The sequence below is a fragment of the Lynx rufus genome, unplaced genomic scaffold (genome assembly GCF_022079265.1).
Source record: "Lynx rufus isolate CCGP_SWC_20201006 ecotype Redwood Valley unplaced genomic scaffold, mLynRuf1.p SCAF_1, whole genome shotgun sequence".
Classification (NCBI taxonomy): domain Eukaryota; kingdom Metazoa; phylum Chordata; class Mammalia; order Carnivora; family Felidae; genus Lynx; species Lynx rufus.
The window spans coordinates 43,384,732-43,406,058 of NW_025814823.1; positions in this window are offsets into that span (position 1 = coordinate 43,384,732).

Sequence of the window (21,327 nt, forward strand, 5' to 3'; positions counted from 1 at the left end):
GTAGGTTCCTCTTGGGCCAGAAGCCAGTAGAGGATTGCATTAATCTAATCTTAAAATAACAAAAGCGTGAATGACCATTCCAAAGTCTAATTCAAATAGACATGATTATAACCCAATAGGGGTTCCTTTATGTGAAAGTAAGATAGAGTATCTTCCCTAGCAGAATAAATAGTTTAAAACAAAATAAATCCAGGAAATAGAAAAAGCAATAATAATATTTTATAATTATTCATTTTTACCAGTAATTGAAGCATTTAGCTCAATAAGAGAAAAAAACTTAAAAAATAAATGATATTATTAAAGATATTAAGATAAAAAAGGAGCTTCTTTCAGCTTCAATTATTTCTGTAAATATTCTTCTACAGTCTGTAGTGAATATATATCATATACTGTAGGTAGCCTGGCTGGATAAATTATGGGAATCAAACAAATACAAACTACTTACAACTGACCATTAATTTTACTATACGATTGGAATCTAACTCCACTAGAAATACGTTAAAATGTATAAAGTAAGCAATTTATTAGTGATGAACAGTTAACAATGAAATACTTGTAATAAAATCAAAAATCATATTTTAAAAAGCCAATCTTGGACTGAATAAAGAAGAGAATAAAAAACAGATCTATCTTGCCAATAGGAAGAGTAAAACCATGATTGCTTATATGTATGAGTGACATATGAGTAAATAATATGAATGAATGTTTGAATAAATAATATTAATTAATAAATAATATGAATAATATGAATTTAAATCAATGTGGTTATGTATGTTATACACTATGACCACCATCAAAAATCAAGTTACGCTCAAAGAAAACAAAAATCAACCTCAAAATAGTTGTTTCATGTTGCTGTTAACAGTGTTTGTACTTAAATAGGATTTTATATTTACAACATCTTTAGATCTTGAATTTCTATCCAGTTGAGGCTTTAAATTATTATTACTTGTCAATTCATTCAAAACAGTTTGTTTGATCTCCCTCTCTCTCTCCACACACAGACACACACAGGACATACAATTACATAATCAGTTTATCATAACTGAAAACTCTTTCTTAACTTTGATGTTTAATGTTAAGTTTATCTATAGTTCCATGAGTTTACACAAAATAAGACTGAGCTAATAGATATTATAATGAGTGGCTAGCATTCTGAACTTATGTTAGTCTGTAGGCAGATGTCCCACACTGGGGCCATGTTGAAGGAACAGAAATGTTTATGTCCAGAGCTTTTATGAATCCTGATAATACAGATCTGTTAATATTCCACAGAGTCCTAAATGATGTATTCATAAATAGCTGTTTGATAAACTTAGGAAATTCTCCCTTTCCTTGAGATCAAGCTGCCAAATAATGAATTATGGCCTTGGAAAACTAAGAAGTGAATTTGTTATAAAATTTGCTAAAATACCCACAATAAATGATGGTATAAAATTTCCAAATATTTACATGACAACATTAAAAAATACATACTTGATCCTTCCTTAATAAAAAATAGCCTATCCTATTCAACCATGACAAACAATAACTTCTATTTATGAAATAATCAATTTGTAAACAGGGATTATGACATTGTGAAAACAGATTAAAATCTAATAGATGCCTGACTCCTTTATTTAGTGAAAATATCAGAGTCATTTTAATGATTCACAAAGGAATAGTTCTATACTTCCCTCTGTGAATTTTATGTGAGAGAACTTTAAGACCAAAATATGGATTATTATTAAGGCTATACTGAGGTTAGCAGTAATATACAAAGAAATACTGAATGTAAAAATAGCTATTTTTACAGAAAGTGGAGGCAGAGGAGGAAGAAGAGAAGCAAATGACCAGCTGAGTTCAAGCACATAAGCTCAGTAAGAACTGCAGAAAGTTAACAGAGAAAAGTGGTTAAATTGTTCCCTCCTGGATTGTTGTAATAAATCATGAAAATAAACTAACTCTGGAGGGAAAAGTGGGTCTTTGATCTAAACATAAGCTCAAAGTCTAAAGGGTGTAGGTGGATTATATTTTGAAAGCAAGATTAGGAGACTGTCAAGAAATAACCAAAAAACTTTTGGCAAATATTTAGTGTTGGCAAAAGGAGAGATATCTTGTCTTATTACTCATATTATCGAAAGAATCGAGATTTCCTGACCCTCAAGACAGTCTCTGATACAGACATACCCTGGTATTTTCCCTAGCTTTTGTCATTAATTTTTGTACCTAGATAAAGACCTTCAGATTTATTATTAAAAAAAAAAACACTTTAGAAGAGCATAATTTTCTAGTTCAGGGAATCTTGTGTTTGAAAAATTAAGAAGTAGCAGATGATCTACTAACCGCCTTCAGCACGTAAGCAGCAGAACCATCCATTTGTAGGAGCTTTACTGGGAAGTACTACAAACTTCAGGGCTGTCATCAGTCCACATACTACCCTTCAGGCCAGAGGAAAATAATGCTTTCTTTTTTCTTTTCCACCTTCCAAATATCATGTGAGCACATTGTTTTAACAAAATCCAAACCACAATTTTGCTGACAACACTGTCTGGAAACTGGACTCTAGTTTGCCAATGTGTATGATAAAGGAAAAAAAAAATCAGGAAGACATAGATGATCATTGAGTCAAAATCAGTATCCAGAATTATTTGGTCATTAGTCAGCAATCAGAAAAAAAATACAGCCATAAATATTGTGACAAAATGTAGATACTGGATGTGATCAGCAGAGAAAGAGCCAGAATTTTTTTTTTTTTTGGACTAGTAGGACATATTGGCCAGTATCTGGACGGCAAAAACTTGAGAGGTGAAGAGCACCAAAAGTAAATTTATAAGTCTCACCAAAAATACTTTTAACTATGTGAACATTTTCCTAGGACTGACTTTTACTCTTTTCTCAGTGATTCACAAAGAGAGAAAGCACATTCATATGTAACTAGAGTATATAGTCTGATATGCAAACATATCTCTGTACAATACTGGCCAGATATTTTACTAAGATTGAAAAGTAATTAATAATGATCAAGTCATGTTACCATGATATGATTTATTAAGAATGAAAAAAAAATAGAAATTTAGAACTGAAATCATCTTTAAAGATCAACTATTCTAGCCATTGTACTTTAAATATAAAAACAATAAAAACAAAAAAACACTGAGTCTCAGACAAGTTGTCTCTTGATATCACATATCTAGTAATTAGATCTATGTCTAACAACCTTGTTTCCTTATTCCTAATATTCTGCTCTCTTTATGCTACCATCTTTTGGTTATGTATTAGGCAACGGTTTTTTTTTTTTTAATATATGAAATTTATTGTCAAATTGGTTTCCATACAACACCCAGTGTTCATCCCAAAAGATGCCCTCTTCAATACCTATCACCCACTCTCCCCTTCCTCCCACCCCCATCAACCCCCAGTTTGTTCTCAGTTTTTAAGAGTCTCTTATGCTTTGGCTCTCTCCCTCTCTAACCTCTTTTTTTTTCTTCCCCTCCCCCATAGACTTCTGTTAAGTTTCTCAGGATCCACATATGAGTGAAAACATAGGGTATCTGTCTTTCTCTGTATGACTTATTTCACTTAACACTCTCCAGCTCCATCCACGTTGCTACAAAGGGCCATATTTCATTCTTTCTCATTGCCATGTAGTATTCCATTGTGTATACAAACCACAATTTCTTTATCCATTCGTCAGTTGATGGACATTTAGGCTCTTTCCATAATTTGGCCATTGTTGAGAGTGCTGCTATAAACATTGGGGTACATGTGCCCCTATGCATCAGCACTCCTGTATCCCTTGGGTAAATTCCTAGTAGTGCTACTACTCATAGGGTAGGTCTATTTTTAATTTTTTGAGGAACCTCCACACTGTTTTACAGAGTGGCTGCACCAGTTTGCATTCCCACCAACAGTGCAAGATGGTTCCCATTTCTCCACATCCTCTCTAGCATCTATAGTCTCCTGATTTGTTCATTTTGGCCACTCTGACTGGCATGAGGTGATATCTGAGTGTGGTTTTGATTTGTATTCCCCTGATGAGGAGCGACATTGAGAATCTTTTTATGTGCCTGTTGGCCATCTGGATGTCTTCTTTAGAGAAGTGTCTATTCATGTTTTCTTCCCATTTCTTCACTGGATTATTTGTTTTTCAGGTGTGGAGTTTGGTGAGCTCTTTATAGATTTTGGATACTAGCCCTTTGTCCGATATGTCATTTGCAAATATCTTGCAAATATCTTGTCATTTGCAAATATCCCATTCCATTCGTTGCCTTTTAGTTTTGTTGATTGTTTCCTTTGCTGTGCAGAAGCTTTTTATCTTCATGAGGTCCCAATAGTTCATTTTTGCTTTTAATTTCCTTGCCTTTGGGGATGTGTCAAGTAGGAAATTGCTACAGCTGAGGTCACGGAGGTCTTTTCCTGCTTTCTCCTCTGGGGTTTTGATGGTTTCCTGTTATTTTTATACAAACAACATTCATTTTTCTGCTTCTTGTAGTATCTCTGTCTTGGTTTGAGAACATCCATATTCTCACTACATATATTCCTTGTTGAACCATTAATCAAACTGCCAAATAACCCTCCACTATACCAAATTATGTACACCTCACAAAGCCAGGCTAACTAGATGCTCTATCCCTTAAATTTAATCATTAATAAGGTACACATGCCTGGAAAAAAATTTGAAATCCATTTCTACAATGATATCCTAAAGAGACCATGCATTAAATTTTGCTACCTAGCTCACTTCCTATTTAAAAATGGCTATTTTTCCTTTAAATTCTGTGATATAATTCACATAATTCCAAAAAAATTCCTTTTTGCTTACAGTAGGCAATATAATTATTATTATTTGCAATCAATCCTAATCATACAAAAATTGTTACCAGATAATGGATATGCTCAGAACAGACGGTCAGGGAAATGTAAATGATTCAGCATTGTGGAGATTCCAGTTCATGTTCTAGAATGGGATTAAGAAAGTGTGAAATGCAACTGGAGTAAGGGTACCTTGGAATATTCATGAGACTTGGAGATTTCTGAATTCCCACTTCCTTCTAAATACTCCACAGTTCATAAAGCTGTTACTTCTGTGACAGATAAAATTAGGAAGGCCTTTTAGGGCTAAATCCTGTTTATTACTACGCAATTACCACATGCTCCTGATCTCAGTATGTGTGCAGCATGGTGGTGAGGTGGAATTATATAATCACCAAAGTAGGATTGAGCTTTAATAAGCGGTTGGAACTACTTGGTAATCACAGCTATAAAAATGGTTCAGGGGTGCCTGGGTGACTCAGTCGGTTAAGTATCCAACTCTTGATTTTGGCTCAGATCATGATCTCACTGTTTGTGGGTTAGAGCCCTGCATCTGGCTCCACGCTGACAGTGCAGAGCTTGCTTGGGCTTCTCTCTCTGTGCCCCTAACCCGCATGTGCTCTCTCTCTCTCTCTCTCTCAAAATAAATATAAACTTTTTAAAAAAATCATTCGAATCCAAGAAATCGCTAGATATGTATAAACAATTTGTATAGTTAAAAGCTATTAACAGCCAAAAGGAAAACAAATATTTTTGAGAACATAGCTCTGGTTTGGAATGAGATCATTCCAATTACAATGTTCAAGCTTGCTTCATGGACCAATAAGCACCTACGACTAAAGTCTTTTCTATGAAACCACAAGTGCATATCTTGAAATATTTTCTTAAATTTGTCAAAAATGTCCTATGGTCATTTACCAGGTAACTGTACTTTTTTTTTCTTACATTAGTTTCAGGTATACAATATACTGATTCAAGAACTCTGTTCAGATTCAAGAGGATTGAAAAACAAAATCTACATTTTGATAGATAAGCAGCAAAGTTACATTGCAGAAGATCATATGAGATGAAAGTTACTGTTTTCACATCTTTTTAGAGACACCAATTTATTAAACATATTTTTTATTTTCCATGTTATTGCACGCAAGTATTTTGTGAAGCTTCTAATACTACACAATATGACTGAATTAGTAAAGATTTTTCAGAGAAAAAAGAACCAATAAGATCTACATCTATGTCTGTCTGTCTATCTATCTGTCCATCTATCTATCCATCTGTCTATCTAGGGAGAGATCTCCATAAATGTAGGTTGATCTCAATATAATAATATATACCCCTATGAAGAGATTTATTATGAGAAATTGGCTCAAGTGATTATGAAGGTTGAAAAGGCCCATGATCTGTCATCTGCAAGCTAGAGATTTAAGAACACTAGTGGTGTAAGTCCCAGTCCAAGGGCCTGAGAACCATAGGAACTGTATTATAAATCCTGGTCCAAGGGCAAGAAAAGATGGATGTCACTCAAGTAGGCAGGCAGGAAGTAAAAGGGGCAAAAAAACCCCTCCTTCCTCTGCCTTTTTTGTTCTGTTTAGGCCCACAATGAATTAGATGATGCCCACCCACACTGGGGAGGACAATCTACTTTACTGAGCCCATTGATTCAAATGTTAATCTTACCTGGAAACACACTCACAGAGGCTCAGCAATAATACCTAATCTTGGGACCCCTCAGCCCAGGCAACTTGACACAATCGGTTCATGTGTTTCTCCAACATCCAATAAAAATGTCTTACTTTTCTTCTAGTCTCCTCAAAGCCTTCAGATCTCTGCACACTGCCTGATATTAATACTAATGCCACATTGAGTATTTTTTAATAATAGTATCCCATTCCAACAACTAATTTCTGTTCCTATGATCTATTCTTGCATACCAAGCTATGACTAAAATTTAGTAGGTTAAAACAATCATTTATTATTGTATTGAGTATGTTTATGGGTTGTCTTAGCCCAAGTGGTCTTGCTTGTTAGCCTTCTCAACCATTATAGTCAGGTGGCAGGTAGGGCTAGTGTCATCAAGAAAGGTCACTGACATGGCATTTGGTGCTGTTTGGCAGTTGCTGTTTGGCAGCTGGAGCTTTCCACCAGAGTACCTAAACATGGTCCCTTGGTGTGGCTTGGGCTTCAAACAGAATGCCACGTTTGTTCCCGCTGTAAGCATCTCAAAAGTCAGTATTCCAAAATGCGTAATGATGCAAATTTGATTGAGAACTACCCCCAGAACTAGAAAGGTGACATTTTTTCTTAATCTATCTGTTAAAGCAGTCCCAGGATCTGCTATATTCAAGGGGCTGGAGAAATAAGTGTAATTTCTTGATGCAAAACTGGCAAGGTCACACTGCAGAAAAGCATATGGAAGTGGATACATGGTTTTGGTCATCTCTGGCAAATATGACATTGGGAGGGGTTTGTGATGGCATTAGGACATAGAGCCTTTTCAGAGTACTTAAGTCATGAGGCTGGAACCCTCAAAAATGAAATTAGTGCTTTAGAAAAGAGGCTCCAGGGAGCCCCTTTGACCAGGTGACCATACAATGAGAAGTCTGACTGGGAAGAGGGTCCTTACTTGACTATGCTGGCACCCTGACCTTGCTCTTCCAGTCTCCAGAAATGTGAGAGATAAATTTCTGATGTTTATAAACTACCCATCCTCTGGTGTTTTCTTAGAGCAGCCCAAATGGACTAAGACAGTAACCATATAAATATATTACCATTTCATTCTGGATATAGAGCTAGATGGTATTTCTAATTTTACTAAGTTTTATTAATGGATACATCACTGATATATGACCAATATCACTTTTCCCAACAGAATGAACATAAATATGTGTGTGCCACTTCCACGTCTGAGCCATAATTCTACCAGTGTGTTATCCATCATATTCTTTCTCTTTTTAGTTGGTTAGGATAGTGATGCCAGGGAAATCTGGGATACCACACACTGAAGATGGCAGAAACTCTGTGACCCTGAATACCTAAATGACTGTGTGGATTAGACAGAGCCATTACTGACATAAACCTCTCACCTTGATTCTTATGTGTGTGATGTGTAATGTGTGTAGAATTCTATTAATGATCACCCAATGATCATCACTCATGTATAATTCCCTCTTGCTGAATATGGGATGAATCTATAAATATGATGATCTATCACTTCCATGCTTTTGTTATATTCTATGGCAAATGAGAATTTGCAGATATAATCGGTTTTCTAAAGCAGCTGGCTTTCAGTTAGGGTGATTATTTTAGGAGGGCTGGATCTAAGGGGCTCTTTCTGATTAAAAAGATACAAAGACAAAGATTTGAAACATATCAAGGATTTGATGTGACAAATATTTTTCACTGCTGGCTGTGGTAAGAAATATGGGTGGCATTTAGTACCTAAGAGTGACCTCTGAATGACAACCAGCCAGAAAATAAGAATTCCAGTTCTTCAGCCATCAGGAACTGAATTTGGTCAACAATGTGAATGGCTCTGGAAGAGTACCCCAGACTCCAGATTAACAACAGAAATGGCTAAAACCTTGATATCAGCCTGGTGAAACCCTAAACAAAGAGCCCAGATATGCAGAACCTGGACTTCTGACTTACAGAATGATGAGGATGTGTTTTTTTTTTTTCAATTCAGTATTGTTTTCCTTTATTGCACAGATAAACCAAATGTAATTTTTAAAAATTAACAAACATTATATTTTAGAGAAGTTTTAGGTTGACGAAAATATTCCATATGGAGTACAGAGCATTCCCTCTCTCAACTCTCATAGTTGTATTAGCATGGTATATCTGTTGCAACTGATGAACCTATCCAGATAAACTATTATTAACCAAAGTCCATGGTTTACTTCAGGGTTTACCCTTTGTGTTGTATAATTCTATAGGTTTTGACAAATGCATAATATCATGTATCCACCATTACAGTACCATACAGTATAGTTTCACTGCTCTAAAAATTCCGTGTTATATTTATTTATCCCTCCCTCTCCCCCAAACCCCTAGAAACCAGTGACCGTTTTTACCATCTCTATAATAGTTTCCCTTTTCCAGAATGTCATTTAGTTGGAATCATACAGCATGTAACTTTTTCAAATGGCTTATTTCAGTCAACAATATGAATTTAAGTTTTATTCATGTCTTTTTGTGGCTTGAAAGCTAATTTCTTTTTATCACTGTGTAACATTCCATTGTATGGATGTACTGAAGTTTTATCTATTCACCTATTGAAGGACATCTTGGTAGCTCCCAATTTTTTGAAAATTATGAGCAAAGCTGCTATAAACATTTATGTGTAAGGGATTTGTGTGTGTGTGTGTGTGTGTGTGTGTGTGTGTGTGTGTGTGTGTGTGTGAACATAAGTTTTCAGCTCATTTGGGCAAATATGTAGGATATAATTGTTGGATCAAATTATCAGATTATGTTTAGCTTTGTACAAAACTGTCAAACTGTCTTCTGAAGTGGCTATGGCATTCCCATCAGCAATGAATGAGTGTCCTTGTTGTTCCACATCTTGGCCAGCACTGGGTGCTTTCTTGACTTTTGGATTTTAGCCAATCTTATAGATGTGTAGCGGTATCTTGTTGTTCTACTTTGCAATTCCCTAATGGCGTATGATATTGAATATGTTTTCATATGCTTATAGGACATCTGTGTATCCTTTTTGGTAAGGTGTCTGTACAGATCTTTGGTCTTCTTTTTGTCTTTATTGTTGAGTTTAAAGAATATTTATATATTTGGATACAAGTCCTTTATCAGATATGTACTTCACAAATATTCTTCTCCTAGTCTGTGACTTTTCTTTTCATTCTCTTAACAGTAACTTCCATAGAGAACTAATTTTAATGAAATTCAATTTTCAATTTCTTCTTTAATGGATTGTACCTCTGGTGTTGTATCTAAAAAGTTATCACTCAATCCAAGGTCACCTACATTTTCTCCATTGTTACCTTTCAAAAGTTTTACAGTTTTGTATTTTACATTTAGATCTATATTCCATTTTGAGTTAATTTTTATGAATGTGGTAAGGTCTAGACAGTTCTGTCTAGATGAACTTTCTTGTTTGCGGATGTCCATTTTTTTTCTAGGATGATTGCTGAAAAGAATATTCTTTCTCCATTGATTTAATTGCCTTTGTTTTTGTTTTTGTTTGTTTTTTTTTTTTTTTGTCAAAGATCAGATACATATGTTTGCATCCTATTTGTGGGCTCTCTGCTCTGTTCCATTTACATTTTTGGCTATTCTTACTCTAATATAACAATGTCTTAATTACTGTAGCTTATAGGAAGACTTGAAATCAGGTAGTGTCATCCTCTGATTTTCTCTTCTTCTACAGGTATTGTTTTAAGTGGTCAAGTTTGTGGTAATTCCCTACTCATCCATAGAACAGGTATATAAGTTTATAAAGGAATAAACATAGCTATCTAACAGTTTGCATAACTGTGTGTTACTGTAGTAAAATCCACGCTAGATACACCTCTTAATATTATCTAGAAAAGTTTGGTAGTTTTGAAATCATTTTTTCCATAAATGCCTTGTAGAATTTCTGGTTGAAGTTTTTTAGGTTTCAGTGCTATTTGTGGAAAAAATGGTTATTGATTTGAATGCTGCAAAGATTGGAGAAGTATTCATTTTCATTTATTCATGAGTTGGCTATATAAATTGTTTTCCTAGGTATTTGTCCATTTAATTCAAATATTCAAACACTTTGCATAAAATTTTTCATGATACCCCATAATTTATTTTTCATATCTTCACCATCTGTTGTGATATCCCTTTCTCATTGCTAATATTGTTAATTTGTACGTTCACTCTCATTTTTATGCTCATGAAAAATTTTTAGTATTATTAGTTTTTACAAAAACCTTATTGAACAAGGTGCTGAGCTAACTGAAATTTGGTCTTTCTATACTGTCAAATATTTGATCAATTTTTATAAATGTTTTATGGGTACATAAAAGGAATGGCTATTCTATCATTACTGGATGCATTTTTCTATATATGTATATTAAGTCCATTTGTAATTTGTGTTGTGCAATTCTTTTATATCCTAATTATTTTTGTCTCCTGTCAATTACCAGAAGAAATTAATTAAAATCTCCCAATATGATTGGGGATTTGTCTCTTACTCTTTAGATTTCTCTCTTTCCAGGGTGCAGCTGGCTGACTCATTTGGAGGAGCATACAACTCTTAATCCCAGGCTCATGAGTTTGAGCATCAGGTATGGTATAGAGATTACTGAAATAAATAACAACAACAACAACAACAACAAACACTAGCATTCTCTCTTTCCTCCTCCTTGTGCCCCTCCCTCTCTCTGTTTTTTATTCTCTATTTCACATAATTTTCCATTTTTATTACATATTATTATTGTTTCTTTACACATACTTTCTATTTTTTGTTACAAAATTCTCTACCCTTATATTTTCTGCAATGTTGTTTAAAAAAAATGCATTTTGGGGGCACCTGGGTGGCTCAGTCAGTTAAGCATTCAACTTTGGCTCAGTTCATGGGTTTGAGTCCTGTGTCAGGCTCTATGCTGACTGCTCAGAGCCTAGAGCCTGCTTCAGGGTCTGTGTCTCCCTCTCTCTCTGCCCCTCCCCCCCCTCAAAAAATGAATAAACATTAAAAAATAAAATAAAAATGTATTTTGTTTTTTATCTGGTTAGATAAATTTTCTGTTAAATTTACCCAATTAGTTAATTTGTATACTCTACTAATGGGTTAAAATTAACATCTACATCTGCACTTTTCTGTTTGTTCTTCCTATGTATCTTTCTTTATATTCAGTTCTTGCTTCCTTATAATTATTTAATTATAGAAAAGACAATTCATTTTCTTCTTATTCATTTAGTGATAACTCAAAAAATTACAACATGTACAGTTAGTTTATCAAAGTATAAAGTTAATCAATACATTTTGTTTTCCTTTCAGATAGACCAGGTTAGCTACATCTACTTCTCGTCTATGTAATACTGTTGCTGCATATACTATCTTATTCTTTTTAATACCACTAGACATTATAATTTTTTCTTTAGATGGTCAATATTAATTTACAATTACCTACATATTTACCATAATGCATTAACTCTTTCTTCTTATTTTTCACCTAGAATTATTTTGCTAATGTATATTTATATTACTTTAATGAGTGTCTGCTATTTTCAAACTCTCTATTCTTGTTTATCTGAATTTGTTACATTTAGCTGCAAAATATGTTTTTGATCATTATTGACTTCTAGCTCATTAGTTATTTCATTTCAGCATTATTTTAAGTATGACACTATTAACTGACTTCAACTGTGACCTTATACTTTACTCCACATCCTTTAACCTCTTTTCTATCTTTACTCCACATCCTTTAACCTCTTTTCTATCTTTTCTATTTATCTTTCTTGTTATTGCCTCCTAGATAATGATTCTGATCTGTTTTCCAGTTCACTAATTTGTTCCTTAACTGTGTCAAATGGGATATTAAAACTGTCCAGTGAGTGTTTCATTTTTAATTTTCGTTGCCGTATGTCTAAAATGTCATTGGACTCTGTACATAGCTTTGATTTTGATTTCAGTTTTTAACACTTGGTAAACGTAGTTTTTTTTTTTTTTAATTTGTGTCTAATAATCCCAATCTTCTAATACTCTCTCTTAGTCTATAGTATAATAAACTATGTATCTCTGCTCTCTCTTCCAGTATTTCTCTCCCATCATTCTATTTTTTTCTCCCTGTGTTTGATATATTTTACATATCCTTTTCAAGTATGATGTTTGAAATACCTTTGAAGCCTGGGATAAAGATTTTGTTTTCAAGTGAGTATTTGGATATGCTTCTGGTAGACTCAAATCAATACATATTTAGTATGTAATTTACAGCCTGTTTACAGGACCCTAGTGATGTAAGCAGTTCCCTAGTGAACTGCAAATCACTGTGGAGGTATTCAATGCTTCTCAGAAACAGTTTTCCTTCTTCCTTCCCTATACAGTAACAAAGAATCTACGTGTGAGAAAAATTCTAGCTGCAAATGAGCTCAATAATATAAGATATTCTCACCGTAGGTATCCTTACCTTTGCTTAAACAGCTATTTCACAGTTTTCCAGAAGCTAGCCCCTAGCACTAGGCTCCCAATATGTTACAGTGGTCAGTCATATGCCTTTCACATGATAAGCAATTTTTTTTTGTAATTTTACTTGCTTTTTCTCATTCTCATTCTTTTTCTACTATGATAATCTGGGAATTTATTGAAGATCTCTATGATATATATCATTATTTATGAAAAATAATTCACATCACAGTACAGAGCTACTATCCATGAAACACACTTTATAACATTTACCTTATTAGTGGAAACAAGTTGTTTTTACTTTAGAATGCTGGTATGGTTTTTGAAAAGCAAATAATAGCATGAGCAATGTGACAACACATTGAGATGTTCTAATACTTTCCAGCAGAATATGGAGTGTGCTATAAATTAGTAACTTATATATGATCCTATTCCTCCCATGTCAAGGAATATGTACTGAGGATACAGGTATAAGAGTAGAAGAAGAGTCTATTATTATTATTATTCCTAAATAAATTATCTAAATGTTTCTCTTCTTACCAAGATACTATGGGCTATGTTGGTATTGATGTTCCAATATTAATTACAGGAATACATTTCAACAGAGATTGCTTTTGAGATAGCAACTTGGCCATTCTCAAGTCTTCATGACAAGGGTTAAGGCGAAAACAACAACAACAAAACAGAAATGCTGTGATGATTGGCATAATTGGCTCAAACTTACACCCTGAAGTAGGGATACTACCACATAATGAACACCACCTGGAGGAGTACTGAACAATTCTGAAGAGGCCCATCAGTTACCTTCTTATGTTATAATGTAGTTGGGGATGACTTTAGTGATTTGAGGGTGGCAGAATTGATGCTGGAAGATCTACCTCAAAGAAGGCTTTTTTAAAACTTATGTGCCTGATGTCTTGATACAGGTCAGTGAAGGGTTTGGCTCAGCTGGGTCTGATGTTCAGAGATGTTAACATAGACACTCTAGCATGATATCCTCTCTACAGTTGGGGTGGTACTCAGCTCAGTTTTATAGCAAACAAAATGGAAACTATATGATGTTTTATGATCTAGCCTTAAAAGTCACACAGCATCACTTCTACCATACTCTCTTTGTCAAAGTAGGCATAAGATCACCCCAATTAAAGGCAAAGAAATATAGTTCAGTCTCTCAGTGGAAAATGTATCACAGAATGTTTAGTCATTTTTAAAGCTTCTAAATCTACTCTCTGCCCACAATTTAATTACAGATCTCCTATGTGTAAAATAAACTCCTCCCTCCCAGGATCCCCCATACGTCCAATTTTTTTATGACATTAGCTCAGGTTTGTGGTTGAGAATCTCTTTATCTCAATTAGGTCAGAATGTGTAAGAACCTCCTCAGATTTTATTTTTCAGGTACAATCTCTATTAATCTGAAAACCAATGAACTAAAGAGACAATTAGTTTTCCCCTTGTAATCAACATAAATTGGAAGAAAAGGCATTGTTTAACAATAATAGCCACCCCTAAACAAAATGGAAAGAGGAAAGGCACACAGAAGTCACCAGTCCTAGCAAATCTGCCATCAGGTCAAGCAGATATGTTCAGTCAGGTTCCAGTCCTGCTTCCTTTCAGTTCTATTTTCTGGTTTCTTGGTTCTGCCCTCTTAGTCATCCTTCCTTTTCTATAACAAATAGGCCAATGTCTGTAATTGAATAATTTTACCAGCCTCCTTTGTGCCCATTGAAGTTTGAGAGTCTACTGGAATGTTTTCATATTGTGCTTTGTGTCTATAGTCCAAGTGGCTATAATTTTTAAAAACTGAGTTTCTTATGAAACTATTTGTAATTCAATCCATTTAACAAAAGCCAAATCCAGAAATCTTGAAATTAACTCTTCTTTACCTTAGCTCTGAGTTTACCAAGAGACTACCACTATAAGATTCTCAGATATCCTACTGTTTAAGAGAGAGCAACTGTGAAACATACTTTTAAGAACTTTTTTTTCCCAATCTGAAACATTTTAGGAGACACTAGTTTAATTTTTTTTTTCTTTACCAGTGTTTTGAAAACTGTAGCATATTCTACCTTGAATAGCGAAAGCAATTTTGAGAAAGAAGAACAAAGGTAGAGGCATTATACTTTCTGATTTCAACTATATTACAAAGCTGTAGTAATCAAAATACTAATGTACTTGCATAAAGACAGACACAGATCAATGGAACAAAGTAGAAAGTCCAGGAATAAACTAACATATATATGGATCAATTAATTTATGACAAAGGAGCCAAGAAAAAACAATGGAGAAAGGACAGTCTGTTCAACAAATGGTTTTGGGAAAACTGGACAGCAACATACAAAAAAATTAAAATAGACCACTTTCTTACTCCATACACAAAAATTAACTCAAAATAGATTAAAGACTTGGATGCAAAACCCCAAATCCTAAAACTCCTGGAAGAAAACCTAGGCAGTAAGCTCCTTGACATTGGTCTTAACAATGATTTTTTTTGGATTTGACACAAAAAGAAAAGAACACAAAAGCAAAATAAATAAGTAGGTCTATATCAAACTAAAAAGCTTCTACACAGTAAAGAAAGTGATCAGCGAAATAAAAAGACAACCTACTAAATGGAATAAAATATTTGTAAATCATGTATCTGATAATGGGTTAATATCCAAAATATAAAAAGAACTGATACAAAACTCAACAGCAAAACAATCTGATTAACAAATTGGCAAAGGATCTGAACAGACAATTTTCCAAAAAAAGATACACAGATGACCAAAAGATACATGGCAGATGTTTAACATCATTAATCACAGGGAAATGCAAATTAAAACCACAATGACATATCACCTCATACCTGTTAGAATGGCTTAAACAAACAAACAAACAAACAAACAAGAAAAACAAGTGTTGGTGGGATGTGGAGAAAAGGGTGGGATATGCACTGTTGGTGGGAATGGACATTGGTGTAGCCATTATGGGAAACAGTATGGGAAACAGTGTGGTGGGTCCTCAAAGTACCATACAACCCAGAATTTCCACTTCTGGGTATTTATCCAAGGGAAGTGAAAACACTAATTCCAAAAGATATATGCACCCCCATGTTTATGCAGCATTATTTACAATAGCCAAGACAAAGAAGTACCATAAGTGTCTACTGATGGATAAATGGATAAAGAAGCTGTGGTACATGTATATGATATAGTATTATTCAGACATAAAAATAAGGAATTCTTGCTCTTTGTCACAATATGGATGGACCTTGAGGTTATTATGCCAAGGGAAGTAAGTCAGACAGAGAAAGACAAATACTACATCACTTACATGTGGAACCTACAAAAAGAGGTGGGAGGTAGATGGTGAGCAAAATGGATGGTGGCCAAAAGGTACAAACTTTGATATAAAATAAATAAGTCTTAGGGATGTAATGTACAGTGTGGTGAATACAGATAATAATACTGCATTGCATGTTTGAAAGTTGTTAAGAGAGTAGATTTTAAAGTTCTCACTGTAAAAAACAAAATGTTCCTATGTGATGTTAACTAGACTTATGGTGGTATCATCTTGCAATATATACAGATATTGAATAATAACGTTGTAAACCTGAAACTAATATATGTCAATTATATTGAACTAAAAACAAATACCCACAATACCACATTCTGCCTACCACGTGGTCACAAACCCGAAGTCATGCATTTAAATTTTTGTTATGAACCGTATCACATCCAAGTAACAAACTTAGTTCAAGTTACTATTGCTGCCTAACAAACAACTCCAACATTACTGGTGTAAAACAGAAAACATTTTATTATCATTATGGATTCTGTGAGTCAGGGAATTAGGACACGGAAAGAATGTCTCGGCTCTGCTTCATACTTTATAGCTAAACTAAGAAGACCTGTCTGGAATGGCTGGTGATAACTTGATTTGTTTGAGACTTGGTGAAATGGAACTGGAGTATTCAATCAGAGATAACTTCTTTATTGTTATGTTTGGGACCTTTAAGAATTGGCTAGAAATATGGGATTAGCTGGAATTATTGACAGAGTTTACATATAATATCTTCAGAACGGCATTACTGGAGTAGTGGAACATCTTTCCTGATGGCTCAAAGTTCTGGCAAACAATGTAGAATCTGCATGACCTTTTAGACTTCAAAGTCATTTCTGCAGTTTGGTGTGAATCAAAGCAGTTCATTCATGTGAATTCATTCGTGTTCAAGAGTGTTTCAAGAAATTAGTAGTCAACCTTTAAAATTATCATGTTGGAAGTTTTATTTTTATATATGAAATGCAGTGGTTCTGCTTCTCTAGAGAACTCTACTACAAATTTTGGTACTTACAGTGGTTCTACAGGCACTGAATTTTTAGGATGAGTTTCCTGACTTAGTTTTAAGGTTTCTAAAATTGACTAATGTGATTAGATTTAAGACAAGAACAATTATTCCCAATACTAATTAGGGTCCTAGCAGTCCACTATATAAACTAGTCACAGAGATATGCAAAATATCTATATGGGATACTCCTAATTTACCACTTATAAGAAGCAAGGATGAGCTCAGAAGTTTGAATTACCAGTTTAAGTAGTATAAAAAATTACCTGAAGGCTTCTATGTGTGCCCTGAGGGAGACCCTTATCTCCTGAAGCTGCAGGATTGAGATTGCTAAAAAATCAAATAAAGAATCTCATCCTGTGGTTGGGTGAATTACAATGCAAATTCAACTCTCAGCTTGGCAGGGTGTTTACTTTTAAAGTGAGGGTACTGATTAGGGGGAAAAATGGTATCCTGTAAACTAGGATGGTGCCATATGGGAAGACCCTGATGAAGCTGGAGACATGAAGTCCCTAAATTCTGATGAGATTTTGCCAAGTGGCAGCACTCATCCACCAAAAGAAAGTTGGGAGTGGTTATCCTAATAGACAGGAGAGTTAAAATAGCAATCAGAAAAGTCTGAGTCACATAGACCTATGGCATTCATGAACTAATCTTGGTGGTCCTATAAGTGAAATAGGTATAAAGCCAACTAAATTTGTATTCGATTTGTATAAACCGAAAATCATGATATTAAGTGAACAATAGTCTAGCTTGAATCATAAAAAGAGTCACAGTCCCTCAATCACTTCCCAGACTTGAGCCAGTTTATAGAACCAGAACCCTTTAAGTGAAGGAGAGAATGGGTTTGCCTTGAGGAAAGACCCCAATACACTGCCAAAAATTTAAACTATCAGTCTTTCTGATAGTTTCCCAAGGGGACCTACAATATTTTACCAGGATAACTGTGCATGGGGAAAAAGGAAATAATCAGACGTCTTGGGGACTCCTAGACAAACACCGGATCTAAAATGACTAATTCTGAGAGACTAAAACATCACTGTGGTTCACCAGTCAAAGTAGGGGCTTAAGGAGATCAGATGATCACTGGAATTTTAGCTTGGGTTCATTTCACAGTGGGCCCAGTGAGACCTGAAACACACCCTGTGGTTATTTCCTCAGTTTCCAAATGCATTATTAAAAAAAGATATATTCAGCAGCTAGCAGAAGGCCCACATAGGTTTGCTGACATATGGAGTGAGGGCTATGGAGTGAGAAAGACTAGATAGAAGACACTAGAACTGCCTTACCTAGGAATATGGTAAATTAAAAGTAATACCACATTGAGGAGGGACTGCAGAGATTAGTGTCACTATCAAGGTCTTGAAGGATGCAGGAGTGGTGATTCCTACCACTTTCCCATTCAACTCCCCTATTTGGCCTGTGCAGAAGACAAATGGATATTGAAGAATAACAATAGATTATTCTAATTTTTAAGTTTATTTATTTATTTTGAATTAGAGGGAGAGAGAGAGAGAGAGAGAGTGAGTGAGCAGGAGAGAGGCAAAGAGAGTGGGAGAGAGGAAATCCCAAGCAGGCTCCACTCTATCAGTACAGAGCCCGATTTGAAGCTCAATCATATGAACCTTGAGATCGTGACCTGAGCCAAAAATAACAGTCAGATGCTTAATCAACTGAGCCACTCAGGTGCCCCATAGACTATCCTAAATTTAACTAGGTGAGGACTTCAATTGCAGGTGGTATGCCAGATGTGGTTTCATTGTTGGAGCAAATTAACACATTTCCAGGTATCTGGTATTCAGTTATTGATCTAGAAAATGCCTTTCTTTCTCTCTTTCCCTGTCAATAAACCAACCAGAAGCAGTTTGTTTTCAGCTGGAAAAGGTAATAATATACCCATACTGTCCTTATATCAAGAATATATCAACTCTCTAGCTCTATGTCATAATTTAGTTCACAAGAATCCTTATCATATTTTATTTCCACAAGATATAACACTGGTCCATTACATTGACTACATTATGTTGGTTGAATCTAGTGAGGAAGAAGTAGAACCATATTAATTAAGTATTGGTGGTAGTACTTATAGGTAAGATATTTGTGTGCCAGAGGTTGGAGAATAAGTCTGACAAAATTCACAGGTCTCTATCTCAATGAAATTTCTAGGGGTCTACTGGTGTGGGGCATGTCAAGATATCCCATATAAGGTGAAAGATAATTTGTTACATCTGGCACCTCCTACAACCAAAACAAAAAACCAAAACCAAAAAACAAAACAGCCACAGTGCCTAGTAGGGCTCTCAGAATTTTGGAGGCAACATATTCATCATTTGGGTGTGTTACTTTGGCCTATTTACTGAAAGATTTTAAAAGCTGTTAGTTTTAAGTGGTGCCCAGAATAAGAAATGGTGCTACAATAGGTCCAGGCTGCTAAATAAGCTGCTCTGTACCTTGGGCCATTTCATCCAGGAGATTGAATAGTGCTTGAATTGTTAGTGACAAATAGGAATGATATTTGGAGTCTTTGGCCGTCCCATAGGTGACTTGCAGAGCAGGTCTCTAGGACTTTAAAACAACACCATGACATCCTTGACAAATCTCTCCTTTTAGAAAGTGGACTGGACCTGCTATTGGGCCTTAGTAGAGATTGACCACCATAGGCCATAAAGCTGGATGTACACAGCAACACTGCGTCATCAAATGGAGATGGTATGCATGTGATCACTAATGACCAGCCCCTCAAAGGACAAGTTAAGTAACATGAAGAAGTGGCATGAATGCCCATGATCTCTCCTTTTGCTACAGTGCCTTCTCTACCTGCCTGCATTATGGCCACATGAGGAATTTCCTATGATCAGTTGACAGAGGAAGATGAGACTCAGATCTGGTTTACACATGGTTCTACACAATTCACAGGTACCATCTGAAAGTGGACAACTCAAGCTGTACAAACCCTTTCTGGGACATCCCTAAAAGAAATTTGTGAAAGGAAATCCTATTAGTGGCAGAACTTTGAGCAGTGCACCTGTTTACTTTCCTTAAAAAAATACATGGTCATATGTGCAAGTATATACTGACTGATGGGCTATGACCGACCAATGGTTTGGGTGGATGGTCAGGGACTTGGAAACATGAATGGAAAAATGGTGTAAATATGTGAAGTATATGGACTGGCTTTCTGAATAGTTAAAAAATATGAAGATATTTGTGCTCCAGTGAATGCTCACCAAAGAATAACCTTAGCAGAGGAGGATTTTAATACTTAGATTAATAGGATGACTCATTCTGTGAATACCAGCCAACCTTTTTCTCCAGCTATCCCTGTCATTATCCAAAGTGTTCATGAAAAGCATTACCATGGTGGCAGGGATGGAGGTTATGCAGAGGCTCAGCAAAATGTTCTTCAACTCACCAAAGCCAACTTGGCTACAGCTACCACTGAGTTCCCAATCCTCCAACAGCAGAGACTAACACCAAGTCCTTGATATGGCATTATTTCACAGAAAGATCAGTCAGCTACCTTGCGGTAAGTTGATTACTTTGGACCACTTCCACCATGGGAAGGACACACTTTTTCTACTGGAATAGACACTAACTCTAAATATAGATTTGTCTTCCTTACACACAATGTGCTGCCAAACTAACATCCATGTCCATGTACTTACAGAATGTTTTATCTACTGTCAAATTATTCCACATGGTATTATCTCTGATCAAGAAATTCACTTCACAGCACACAAAAAAAGAAATAAACAAAGAAAAGAAGAGAAAAGAAAAGAAGAGAAAAGAAAAGAAAAAAGCAAACAAACAAAATCTGCAGCAATGGGCCCATACTCATGGAATCCATTGTCCTTTACCATTACTGTTCACCATCCTGGAGCAGCTGCTTTCGTAGAATGGCCTTTTAAAGATTTAGTTACAGCACGAACCAGGTGGCATTACCTCATAGGGTCATGGCAAGGTTCTCCAAAAGGCTCTATATGCTCTGAATCAGCATCTAATACATGGTGCTGTTTGTCTCATAGCCAAAATTCATGGGTCCCAGAATCAAATGATGGGAATGGGAGTTACACCACTTACTATTACTATTTTTGTTTCC